The 14570-nt window shown below is 41.0% G+C and overlaps 1 long non-coding RNA gene across 1 annotated transcript in view; it reads left to right on the forward strand.

The window, feature by feature from the left end:
- Positions 1 to 14570, forward strand: part of LOC140186772 (uncharacterized) — an 87837-nt gene that overhangs the window by 41572 nt on the left and 31695 nt on the right. The window lies entirely within an intron of this gene.

The following is a 14570-nucleotide window of genomic DNA, read 5'->3' on the forward strand; positions in this document are numbered from 1 at the left end:
CATCTTTCCTTGTAAATCAGGTCATCCTTGTAAAGTAAATCTGTACTCTTTCAATCTTATTTATATCTTTCCTGTAGGTAGGTGAACAAAACTGCACACAATACTCCAAATGAGGCCTCACCAACGTCTTATACAACTTCAACATAACATCACATCTCCTGTACTCAATACATTGATTTATAAAGACCAATGTGGCAAAAGCTTTCTTCTCATCCCGATCTACCTGTGATGCCACTTTCAATGAATTATGGATCTATCGTCCCAGATCCCTTTGTTCTACCACACTCCGCTGTGCCCTACCATTCACTGTGCAAGACCTACCCTGGCGGGTCCTACTGAAGTGCAACACCTCGCACTTGTCTGCATTAAATTCCATCTGCCATTTTTCAGTCTATTTTTTCAGCTGCTACAAATCCCCCTGCAAACCATGATAGTCTTCCTCACTGTCCACTACAACCCCCAATCTTGGTGTCATCCACAATTTTGCTAATCTAGTTAACTACATCATCATCCGGGTCACTGATATAGATGACAAACAACAATGGACCCAGCAACATTCCTGCAGCACACCTCTAGTCACAGGCCTCCAGTCAGAGAGGCAAATCAGTACACGTCTATCCAAATACTTCTATATCCGGTCCTTTAGTATACCTTCCAATGACTTTCGCACAACTGATGTCAGGCTCACCGGCCTGTAATTTTCTGGTTTATGTTTAGTGCCTTTCTTAAACAGCGGAACAAAGTTGGCTATCCTCCAATCTTGTGGTACTACTCCTGTTGCTAATGATGATTTGAATATCTCTGCTTGGGTCCTGTAAGTTTCTGCACTTGCCTCCCACAGGGTCCGAGGAAAGACCTTGTTAGCTGCCGGGGATTTATCTTCCCTGATTTGCCTCAGGATAGCAAACACCTCCTCCTCTGTAATCTGTACAGGGTGCCGTTTTGCCTCACTTCTATAGATTCTATGTTTATCTCCTGAGTAAATGTAGATTCAAAAAACACATTTAAGTTCTCCCTCATCTCTTTTGGCTCCACACATAGATTACCATTCTGATCTTCCAGAGGATTAATTTTGTCCCTTGCAATCGTTTTCTCTTTTCATATCTGTAGAATCCCTTAGGATTCTCCTTCACCTCGTCTGCCAGAGCAACTTCATGCCTCTTTTTAACCTTCCTGATTTCTTTCTTAAGTGCTCTCTTGCATTTCTTATTCTCTATAAGCACCTTGTTTCATCCTACCTGAATACCTGCTATGCACCTTCTTTATTCTCTTAACCAGGGCCTCAATATCTCTTGAAAACCAACACACTTACAAGCTTAGCATTCTCAAAATTTTGCTCTTGAAGGCCTTCCAATACCAAGAACACTTTTGCCAAAAAATAAGCTGTCCCAATGCACACTTGCCAGATCATTTCTGATACCATAAAAAATGGCCTTTCTCCAATTTAGATTCTCAAATTTTCTTAAATTTCTGTAACTTGCTGACTGTATATTCACAATTATTTTCAATTTTCAGTTTGTCGTGATAGAACTTTTCTTGTTTCATGATCAGCATAGGGAATTTGTTCACTCAGACTCTGATGATACACGATTTGGGTCTTCATTCTTTGCTTTATTCAGTGCTGTTGTACCTTTAATTAATGTCTGTTTATAACATTTTGTGAAGCCACTTTTCAGAACTGCCTGTGGTGCACAGAGACCTGTACGTTGCCTGGGAACCTTCCCAGCATCTTGTGGAATTTTCCATTTGTGATGTCATGTCAGCACTCAAAAAATATTTGGATTTCAGATGTTTCTGGATTTTGGAATTTCAGAAAAGGGATTCTCAACCCGTGCCTTCTTTTTATTAACCACGTGGCCTGATCACCCTCCCTCAATACTGTCAAAATGGACTCCTTAATCAACATGGGAGTGTCACCTCATCTTCTACCTTTCAACTTCATTCCTGTAACTCAGGAATGCTGAGTTACCAGCCCTGTCCTTCCTCCAGTCGTATCACTTTAAATCATGCGATAGCGAATATTATCATGTTCCCTTCTGCTCAGTTCACCTGTCTTATTAATCCAAGACCTTGTAGGCTTTCCTTCTATTTTCCTTACTGTGACTGTTTCTGCTCTCACTACTAGAATGACTTAGACTTCCTCGTGTATTTGACTGCACTTCTCCCCCCTCCCCACCCAACAGCTCTACATCCACTCTGCTTCTCACTCTCCTGCAAATTAGTTCCAACTCTCCCTAACTGCAGTAGCACACCTCCCCGTAAGGCTGTTGGACATCTTCCATTTCTTAACTTTTTGTAAGTTTTCTAAAGCAAGCAATGACCTTTTCAAAGTTTTTCCATTACATTGTACAAATATCACCATTTCAAATGTATTGATAGCTCTGCTTGGTGCAATTTGGTCTTGGGATGATTAGCTACTATATCCATCAACTTAATGCTCAGATAATTCCCACCAGATAGTAGTCTAATTATGTTCTTGAGGTCAATTACAGGCTACTTATCCTTGCTGTTGAAATTTTAACTAGATTGACAAGTACATTGTTCTTCCTCCTTGGGAAAAAGCTAAATTAATTTAGGAGATCAGGGAAAACTTCAGAAGATTAATGATTTCCCATTTTTATTTTGAATTTTTAAAATTGTCTTACATTTTTCAGTTTGCTCTTTTGTGCAGAATGTGATACTTGGTTTGTGACAGCCTCTCGTAGCATCGTTCTGTATATAAAAGTGAATGTTTCTATTTCAGGCTGCATATGAACCATTCAAGTCACTTCTCTCTGCTCATTAAATCTGCTGACAGGTTTAAAATCCTAGGATTTATTGGATAGGAATTTTCTATGCCTTATATTTATGTAAAGGCAAAGATACAGCAGGTACACATGGAGGAATTTCCAGCTATATATGTGAAATGCAATGATAATTAATTACAAGAAGATTAACATCGTTCAATTAAATGGGAAAAAAATCAGATGTAATTAGACAAAACTCTTTGAATGATATGAAACAGGAATGGAAAGCAAAAGTGAACATCATCAAATGCTGAAAGCAACAGATTTTGACAAGCTTTCCTGGAGAGATTATAGATGAGCACATCTCTTTATATAAAGGACTATCCACCCACTGTATAAATCTTGCCAATTCTAATTTCATTTCAGTATTCTGCATTTTTGTATTTCTTATATTTATTTCTGTAGGTTTGGAAGAGCATGGTCTCAGCTAAGGAGCAAGGGGGAAACAGCAAATGCTAGAAATATGAAACTATAAAAAAGAATGGTAGTAAAGAAAGTGTATGGCATCCTGCCTTGGTAACCTTGAGGTTCTGTTGGCTGCGTAAGTCAAGGGAACACAATCTCTGACCCCGCCAAACGTGTGAGATTAAGGTGCAAGCTCACCTGAAACTCCCTGTTTCGATGCTGTGTGATTTGTTACCCTGTTACAAATCAGTACCACAAAATAACAGATGGAACACCCTATACAATTAAACGATTTAGCTTTATAATTCTTAATTTGACTATAAGGTTAGTAAAGGGAAAGCAAAAAAAAAAAATAAAAGGGCCCATTTTATTGAAACAGTCCAATGTGAACAAGTTGGAGCTCATGGTTTCCCCTTCGCTGATCCTCCATCGATTTCCCCGGGCTTGGTTGACTCCCGGCCCCACTCCAAGTCCATTCCTACGACCTCTCCTCTCCAGCGTCTTCTCTTTCCATCTCGCGCTGAGCAAAAGACGCAGATCACCCTGGTGTCAGGCACACAACATGAAAACACACTCCCGTCATTGGACGGCACACATTCCAAAGCACCCGTTATCTCTAACCATAACCCAAACACTGCTTCTACAGGAAGACCATTACATTAGCGGTGTAACCTTTCTGAGGGGTGCTAAGCATAAGAAGTCATGCTGTTTTTGCATGAAACTTTAATCAGACTGTACTTGGAGTATTTTGTGCAGTTTTGTTTGCCCCATTATAGAAAGAATGTGGAGAATCAGAATCAGAATCAGAATCAGGTTTATTATCACCGACATGTGTCGGGAAATTTGTTGACTTAGCAGCAGCAGTTCAATGGAATACATAATATAGAAAAAGAAAACAATAATATTCAATAGATAAGTAAATCAATTGCAGTATATGTATATCGAATAGATTTTAAAAAATCATACAATAACAGAATTAATATTTATTGAAAACATGAGGTAGTGTTCATGGGTTTAATGTCCATTTAGGAATCAGATGGCAGAAGGGAAGAAGCTGTACCTGAGTGTAGAAAAGGTGCAGAAGAGATGTATCAGGATGCTGTCTGGGTTAGAGGAAAGTCTAGACAAACTTGAGATATTATCCCCAGAGTGTTAGAGGCTGAGGGAAGGCCTGATAAAGTTTTTTTTAATTATAAGAGGCATAGATAAGGCAGTCAGAATTTTATTCCCCAGGGTAGAAATATCAAATACCAGAGGACATGCTTTTAAGTTTGGGTGGGTGAGTGGTTGATTTGAAAGCGACATGAATAAGTTTTTATGCAGAGTTTGATAGGTAACTGGAATTGGTTCCAAAGGTTAATAGTGGAGGCAGGCAGTCTGGTGAAGTCTAAGAGGCTTTTAGATTGACACATAAATATGAAGTGAATGGAGGGATATGGGCAAGGATATTTAGTATAAATTCATATCAAACTTGGCACAACATTGGGGTCTAAATGGCCAGTCCTAAGCAGAACTATTCTATGTTGGATGTAAAATGCCAGCTATACAGGGGAAGTGTGTTAGGCTATGGTGAAACAAAGGTTTAAGTTATGATGAATAACATATACAATATCTGATGAGTAAACTTGAATTATTTTCCTTTCAGAGGCAGAAATTATGCATTCACCATTGCTGTGTTAGCTGTTCCTGAGAATAACAGGAGAAACATTAACAATAAATGAATTTCATCCTATACAAGTAACCCTGATATATCTTGGGGGATATGCAGAGGTGGGAGTTAGTGAGAAACTCTCATAGAAAATGGTCATTCTGGATGTCCTACGAAAATGTAGCACAAGGCATGTCACAGTTTTTTGTCAGCCTGTAGACTAAGGCAGAGGGGGAGTGGGTGGGAGGGGAGGTGGTGCTGTATAAGTTTGTGGTTTGGTGGAAGCAATTGTATTTAGGGAAAAGCTCATAGTCATAGTTGAAATGAATGGATTGTAATTAGGGGAAGATTGATGGTATGATAGCACATAAAATATTACAGCACAGAAACAGGGCTTCTAGCCCATGAAGTTGTGCCAAGCTAATGAAGCTAATGATGCATAGGTAATGTGATAATGATGCATATCCCTTCTACCTGTACACGGACGGGCTACGTCCCTTTATTCTCTGCATTTTTACGTCCCTACTCGATGAGTATCTTAAACACCCCTATCATATCTGCCTGTGCCATGATCTGTGACAACACTTTCAGAGTTGGGAAATGGGCATGGAAGTCAGGAAAGTTTGGACTGTGAGCTCAGTGTGCCTGAGGAAAGACTCCCGGTTCTTCTGTTCTGCAGACCAGACCACAAGGATTGCCTCATGGAGTTGGCCCTTTGTGCTTCATTTTATCTATCACTGAGACTGGGAAATCTGACAGAACTGAACAAAAGAAAACCCATAGGAATAGAGGCAGAAAGCCTCCTTGAAAGTTTATTGATGGAAGCTTAGCCTGGTGGTAGACTGCTTCCCTGCCCCCTTTGTCCATAATTAAACAAGCAGGGACTGGTTTTAAATTTTTCCATTTTTTTCCTTCTAACCTCGTCAAAAGTCACCTGTTCAAGGGGTTAAAATTTCCACCATAAATCACATTAGTATAAATCTACATGGATACCGTAATAAAATTAAAAACAGATTCTCTCTTTGATTTATTGAATCCAATCTGACTGGACAAGACATGTACAGTGTGAAGGTAGGACGTTGCTGACTTTTTCTTCAACTTGTGTAGAGTAACCCATTTCTAGAACAGCATAACACATGACAGAGTTGAGGAATGATGAGGCTTCAGGACTGTAGTGCAGTAGAGGCTCATCCAAAGAATTTGTCAAAGGTCAATCAATCAATCAAGCAATCAATCTCTTTCATTCAACACAACATCCCTAATGACTGACAAGCAGTGTGTCCAATGTATACCTAGAGATTATCTTTTTGCATTCCTTTTGAAGAGGATTTTGGATGGTATGTCTGTGTTGAACTTTATGCCATTTTACCCAGCTGATGCTTTAAGATGTACAACACTATTTAGAGACGCTGTATGAAAGTGAGGACCCATGTTTAAAGTATCAAGTTTATATTAGAGATAGAGCACATAACTTTTTTTTTGTGGCGTGTGCCTGCGTGTGCGAGGCTGTGCGTCTGGGATGCATCTGCGTGTACGTGCGTGCGTCCGTGATGATGTCTTTTTCATGGCTTTTTACAAGGCGCAGCACGAGAGAGAGAAACTGGCGTGCTACTCTTCACACAGACATTTTTGTAGTATTTTTCCCTTTATTTTACGAGGTCAAGTTACAATCTCGACACTCAACCCAGCACAGATGGAAAGCGTACTTGGGAGTGGACCCCAATGGTTTTGAACCGTGGAACCTCTGCTCCCTGGTCCGGCACCGATGTCATTGCGCCACCAGCCGGCCCTGAAGAAGAACACATAACTTTTATGGAGAAAAAATCAATTTCACTGTAGAATTTGTTTCACAAAGGAAACTGGCACGGTTGGATGATATGTTTGGAAGGAATGCCCAGAGATTCTTATCGGGGTTGTCTGAAACGTGAGTCTGTGCCTCATATGAGCTAGTGATGGTGATCAGGTATGAATACAGGTCAGGGGAGAAGACCGTTAGACCATAAGACATAAGAGCAGAATTAGGCCATTTGGCCCATCCAGTCTGTTCCACCATTTAATCATGGATGATCCTTTTTTCCCCCTTCTCAGCCCCTCTCCCCAGCCTTCTCCCTGTAAACACTGATGCAGTGTCTAATCAAGAACCAATCAAGCTCTGCTTTAAATACACTGAACAACCTGGCCTCCATAGCTGCCTGTGGTAATAAATTCCACAATTTCACCACCCTCTGATTGAAAGAACATCTCTGCTTTGAATGGATGCCCTTCTATCCTGAGCTGTGCCCTCTTGTCCTAGACTCCCCACCTTTCCACATGTACTCTGTCTCGGTCTTTCAGCATTCAAAAAGTTTCAGTGAGATCCCTCTTATCTTTCTAAATTCCTGTGAGTACAGGCTCAGAGCCATCAAACATCCCTTGTATGATAAACCTTTCATTCCCAGAATCATCCTTGTGAACCTCCTCTGAACCCTCTCCAATGTCAGCACATCCTTTCTTAAATGAGGACCACAATACTCAAGGTGAGGCCTCACCAGTGCCTTATGAAGCTTAAGCTTTACATCCCTGCTGCTGTACTCTGGACCTCTTGAAATGAATGTTAACATTACTTTTGCCTTCCTCACTACCAACTCTACCTGCAAGTTAACCTTCCGGATGTCCTCCACAAAGTCCCTTTCCGTCTCAGATTTTTGCATTTTCTCCCCGTTTAGAAAATAGTCTGCACATTTATTTCTACTACCTAAGTGCATGACCATGCATTTTCCAGGAGAACTTCAGAAGAAGTTCTTGCTTGAGGTGGTGTGAGTTAGAATAGTCCATTCTTCATGAAATAGGAGTCTAATTGAACAGTACTCCATTCATCAACTTGGAGTGGGGAGCGAGTTTGTAAATCTGGTGGGAGAAATGGATATTCGAAATGGCATGAGCGGAGTGCCGCGGGAGAAGTGTGGGACAGGTGACAGAGAAGGGCTAAGTCCGGGGGTGGGGGATGAGTGACACAGATGCAGTCATACTTAGCCCTGAGACACCAGGCAAGTTCAGTTGATTCCAAACTATATATACGTGCCTAAGACTTTTGAACAGTACTGTATATGTCTCATGAAATAGACAAAGCACTGTGAACTTGATCCTACTGTTTACAATGCAGACCACCCTCCCCTGTATTACAGGATGGTTGGTTTAAGATAAATATTTTTGTGGTTTTTACTCTGCAGTGGTCAGATATGCGATTGCTGGTGAATGTCAATTTGGAGTTGCAGTTGGATGAAGTTTTTCTTATTTATTTCTTGGTTGTGGATGTTACTAGCAAGGCCAACATATATATGGAATGTGCAACCTCCTTCCATGCTTCCCTCCTTCTCCTATTCCACTCTTTCACTCTACCTTCTCCAGCTGCTCTCCACATTACTGGTGTCAGGGGTGTGCTCTTATGACAATGCCCTTTTGCAGGATACAGCACGTCATCTCAATCCCCAGAGATCTCCACTCTGAGGTAGAACAGGCAGGGGAATCGCTATTTCAGCATGGCAATGGTCTGTTCTACCAGTTTTCATGTGGTAGCAAAATATTATCCTTTGCATAGGTCTCAAATGAGCTTCGATTCTGCATCAGCAGGAAAATTCATGTTTCTCAGTTTTTGCAGCATATTGTAATAAACACATAAAATGTTGGAAATATTTGGCAGGTCAGGCAACATCTATGAATAGAGAAGCAGAGTTAATGTTTCAAATCCAGGGCAGTAATTTGCTTTTGACTTGTCTTATTATATGGGCCTAAATACATGTAGGCTACCATGGAATAAAGGCAGTTTAACTCATACAGCTTATGGGAACATACCATAGTGGCTGTGCTTGTCAGGCCCGCACATGCGCGCTCTTCCCAGTCTCCATCCAGCTACCAGGGGTCACCTGCCACTCGTTTCCAACTCATCACCTGCAGCCTATTTAAACCCTGCTCTCATCCACAGTCTTTGATCACTCATCAAACCATCCAGCCTCAGTCAGTTGCTCCTAGCCTTCGGTTACCTTGTTGCCTATAATGTTGAGTATCTGTTCTCTCTTGTTTTGTGGCCTCTCGTGTCCTGCTATTTTCATAGTCTATAATTAAAGTTATCGTTCATTGCCAAATCTTCTCCACTGCTCTGCTTTTAGGTCAAGGCTCCTCTACATTTTCTGACAGTGCTCAGTGTGACACCCTGCATCACGGAGAGCCTAGGACAAAGCTACCTATTTTCAGTGCAAGGAAAATTATGCTGCAATTTAACATTTTTCCCCAGGGGAAAGTATTTTAAATTTAGTGCAAAGTGGCCATTTTTCTTTAGAACCATTTGCTGTCAGCCAGGAGAGAATGAGCAATTTCTCCAGGGATGTTCCTCATGTAACAGTGAATGGCAAACTGTAAAATGATGCAAATGTCTGGACCTCAAGCCTGTAGAGATTCAGAGCATGAGCTCATGGTCACACTGTCCTTGATAGCCAGGGGTAATGTGACTGTTACCCTAGAGTTTTGACTGGAGCAGATGGCATATTTCAGTGTAGTTGTTAATAAACACAGAAGCACTGAGGTCCCAGAGTTCACAGCTTCACATCAGAGACCACCTTGGGCCAAAATGGGCATCTGTTGAGGTTTGTCCCCCCCTTTCCTCCACCTCCTCCTTTTAGAAGCTTGTCCATTTCTGCACATTCTCTCTGCATTCTCCCATTCATGCTGTGCACTAAGTGACCCACTGATCTAAGCAGAAGGTCTGAAGTCAAGGAGAAGTGCGTTGGCATCTAACCTACACAACATGCTGACTTTAGAAAATCTGAAGTCCTTGTACAATTGTAGCTCAACCAGTAGGAATCATTCAGAGTCTTCCTGCCATAGCCGATGGCCCCTTTGAATTCTGCTCCTGAATGCAGCTGAGGGATTAAGAGAGGGGAGTTCAGGTGAAGCATGGAGCTCCAATTTGACAGCAATGTCATTAAGTCCTGATGAAGGGGCTCGGCCTGAAACGTCGACTGCACTTCTTCCTACCGATGCTGCCTGGCCTGCTACGTTCACCAGCAACTTTGATGTGTGTTGCAGCAATGTCATTAAACCAGTTTTGCATACTGACTAACATTATGATCTGTATATTCTGTACACATTAAGCAAGCACCAACTTCTCAGGTGCTAAGTTCTTTGGGGCGCAGCAAATGTACATGTATATTTTGGTTATGTTTATTGACCCAACTGCACCTTATTAACAGGTACTATAGGGGAGTTTTACAGTCCCAATATCTGAGGAAAAAGATTTTTTGTATACTTTGGTCTAGGAGCCATCCCACTGTAAATACATATTTGGAAATTATGGCTGTACATGTGTAATTTCTTTTTCTATATGAGTCTGGCAGTAATTTATCATACTAGCAATAGAAATGGTTATACTTTCAGTGCAAGGAAGACTTTTGACAGAGCAAGGAATATTTGGAATTTAGTGCAAAATTATTCTTCAGGGCCATATTTTGTGTCGCTTTATTGCTCCCCTCCCCATGTATCCTCTCAACTGTATCTTTGTTTCTTGGCGAACTATTGTAGTGAGACTACTGGTCCTGATTTCTGCAGCTGATTCATTTACTGAATGACAATGATGCTATTTTCTCTGTTGCTCTTGTGGGAACGTATTTTACCCTTGGGGCAAATTTTAAATGATCATCCTCTCTCTTTGTCCTCTGGCTCTGAAACCTCATAAGCATTAATTGACAAATGCAAACTAGAAAAAGTTGAGTTGGAATGCTATTAAGTAATTTTGCTTATTAGCTCCGAAGTCCCTGTATTAATAATGCATCTACTTCTCTAGGAATAATCACGCATTAAGCATCAATTCACAGAAATAATAACATGAAGGTGTCTTCAGTGCTATGATTACCAATATATATTATACATCATCAGAATTCGTGCAAAATTCTGAACAGACCAGACATGTATTCTTCATTCTTGTCGGATGTTCTTTGAAGACAGATACATTGATTGGAAACATTCAGGGGATACTCTCCTTATTGCTCTGTCCAGAGTGCAGAACAGGATAACAGATGTTCTAGCCGGGGATGAGTACAGATGCATGGGGATGATCCAGAATTGGAATGAACTGTTTCTTGTGTTCTGCTCTGAAGTCCCCTGGAAAATACACGTAGCTGAAAAGTGGTCTGGTGGAAAGGATTGCTGCATATCTTTCCTTTTCTCCTTGTTCTTCCTTGCAATATTTTGACATAATATAAAATATTTCAAGGAGGGGAAGACAGTGGTGATCTCTAACATGCTATATTACCCAAGAAGTCTTAGCTGATGAAGCTGCTGACATAGAATATCTGTTAATTCAGTTTTCAGATGTTGTGTGCTACTGGAAATGCCAGGTATCTATTGCCAATACCAGCTATCCTTGAGGAAGCAATGGTGGGTATCCTTCTTGATTTACCTATTGGTGCGCGGGTGGGTTGGTGAGTGAGAGGGAGGGAAGATGTTGTTATCCTGTTTATTTTTTGCTTGCTGTGTTCTGTTTTGTTGTGCTGAACATGATGGGCATGCCCCGCTGGTGCTGGAATCTGTGGTGACACGTGCCCCCAGCCCATCCTTGGGTGTATTGGTCATTAAAGCAAAGGACACGTTTCAGTGTATGTTTCAATGTGCATGTGGTAAATTGAAACATGAATCCAAATCTTGATCTCCTGCCCTCCTGTTAGTGCAGGTACTGCACATCACTATGCTTGGAAGTCCTGAATTTAGACCCAATGATACTGAATGTGTTTCCAGGTCAGAATATGTAAGATCTGGGGAACCTGCAGGTGGTGGTGTTTCCATGCACCTTGAACTCTTGCCCTTCTTGGTATTAGAAGTGAAGGTACAGTCAGATGCACCTAGGTGCGTATTTTGTAGACGGTACACACCCCTGCAGCCATTGCACACAGGCAATGGAGGGAATGAATTTTCGATGTAATGAATGGGCTATCAATCAAGTAGGGTTTTGGTCCTGGATAGTGTCAATGTCTTGGCTGTTTTTGGAACTGCATTCATCCAGGAATGTGGAGAATTTTCCATGACACTTTAGATTTGTGCCTTCAAATGGGCGGAAGGTATGAAGAGATGACTAGCTCATTGTAGGATACCCAACCTCTGACCTGAGCTTTGAACCACAGTACTTATGTGGCTAGCCCGACTGAGTTTTTAGTCAATAGTGACACCCCCAGGATGATGATGGTAGAGGTTTCAGTGATGATAATGCCATTGAATGTCAAGGCTAAGTCGTGAGATATTCTCTTGTTGGTGATGCTCATTGTTTGATACTTGATGGTAAGATGAATGTTACCTGCCTCATTGTCAGCCTATGCCTGAATGTTGTCTAGATCTTACTGCAGGTACTATGTGGGGCTTCATTTGCTGAAGAGTGCTGAATGGAAGTAAATATTGTTCAATCATCAGTGAACATCCCGCTTCTTCTCCAATGACAAAAGGATGGCCTTTGATGAAGGAATTAATAGTTGAACATCAGACACAGACTCGAGGAACTCGTTAAGTACTACATTGAGAATCCTCTGCAATAATGTTCTGGACCTTTGATGATTGACTTCCAATAACCACAACATTTGCTATTTCCTATGAGGTATAACACCAACAATTGGAGTGTTTTCTGATTGATACCTATTGACTTCAGTTTGACTAGGGCACATTGATGCCACACTGTCAAATGCTGTCTTGAGGCTAAAGGAAGTCATTCTCACTTTACTTCTGGAATTCAGCTCTTTAGACAATGTTTAGTATAATGGTTTAATGAGGTCTGGTGCCAAGTGATCCTGGGGAAACCTGAAGTGGGCATGGGTGAGCAAGTTGACAAGTGAGTGCCATTTGCTAGCATCTCAATTACACTTTCCATTACTTTGCTGATACTTGAGAGGAAATGAAATGAACTGCTTTCATCTTGTCTGGGATGTTGTGAATGGTACAGACCTGGGTATGCGGTGGAGCCGTTTACTGCTTGAGTTAAACTTATGTTCTTCCAGTCTGCACTACGTGCCAACTGTAAGTCTTCACCTGCAGAATCGCACCAGCTCTTGGTGAAACCAGAGATCATCAGATCTACAGTAGAGATACCAGATTGCTAGCCACAGAACGCATTTCAAGAATGACACTGGAACATTTCAAGGAGCTTGAATGTCCTGGCATTGGATACGGCTTCTGTGGAGGTCCTTGGAACTCCTTGACTTTATCAGTCACTGATGAGTCCTTGCTTTCAAAGCAATGCCGAGAGAGAATGTGTCATGATGTATTGATTTTATGAAGGAGGCCTGAAATGCATACTTTCTTAATTGTGCCTGCATGGCATTTGAAATCAGGAACACAGCAGCTTCTGATGTCATGGGCCTGATGACTAAATCCTTGTTAAACCTGTAGCTTTCAACATGATTGGACATTACTGTATATATATTTAAGGTAGGTTGTATGTAGATGATGGAAAAGACGTCCAACTCAGTGCTCAGTTTAATAATATCAGATCAAAGTGACTGCAAGTATTTCTATATGTTGCCCATCAGGAAACTGGACGAGATACATCCTGATGTAATTTACTCTTATGCTGGCGATATTTCCTTGTATTATTTGGTACATGTAATTAAGTCGTCTGTGCAGAGTGAGCTTTATTTGCCTAATGCTGGAAATTGGATCATTACCAAGATTTATCAACTGTGTTGGTAATGCAATGTTCAACAAGAAGTGCATCGTACTGAAAGTAATGAACGTTATGGGATTTAAAGACTCATTGCTTGGACATTGTCTTGACTATTAATATGAAGCCCCTTCTTTTTCAAATGATCCCATTTACAATTCAGGAACAGCTTCTTCCCCGTGCCATCAGATTTCTGAACAGTCCATGAACTTATTTTTGTAACTTAAAGCTTTTTTAAGTCTTTGTGTTGTATTACTATCACAAAATAGCAAAGTTCATGTCATATGTCAGTGATATTAAATATGAATCTGTTTCACTATGGTATATTCATCCCTGGCTCATCCTCAGACCAATCATAATCCCTCAACCCTTGACTCTGCTTTTGTGCTGACTCCAAATTGGGAGTTAATGCTAACTCTGACTCTTGTTTAATGCATCAAAGACGTGTGTTAATTTGTAACACAAATGTAACCTTAATCAAGATAATCAATCAGTTTTACCAGTAATTAATGTCAGTCACATGCTGAAATGATAGTGACAAGGGAATGGTCCATGCCCAATTTCTGCTGGGCAGTTTTTGGATATGTGTATGGCATGCTGTTTTATGTATGAGATTTCTGAGTCCAATGGATTGGGTAGTTTTTGGAGGTGCATCACACTAGGGATAGCAACCTTCAAATGTCTGCTTTTATCTGTGCAAGTACATTCACTGGAAATTGCCATGCATTTTCCACATAAAAATTGTTTTTAGCCTCATTCTCATTTAGTTCAAAATCCCTTGTTGAACTAAAGTCCTGATGCACTGATTCCCTTCTGCTCAGGTGACAACCTTCAAGCAAAGTCACACCTTATTTAGATAGCAGGGTTCAATGAAGACAATTAGAGTCACAGAGTCATAGAGAAGTACACTACAGAAACAGGCTATGGTCCCGGTGCAGGTTGATGGGAGCAGGCAGTTTAAATGGTTTAGGTATGGACTAGATGGGCCAAAGGGCCTGTTCATTATATAGTCCGGGACCATTAGTCATATAGCCAGGTCAATCCACCAATAGATAGAATA

The sequence above is a fragment of the Mobula birostris genome, chromosome 23 (genome assembly GCF_030028105.1).
Source record: "Mobula birostris isolate sMobBir1 chromosome 23, sMobBir1.hap1, whole genome shotgun sequence".
Classification (NCBI taxonomy): Eukaryota; Metazoa; Chordata; class Chondrichthyes; order Myliobatiformes; family Myliobatidae; genus Mobula; species Mobula birostris.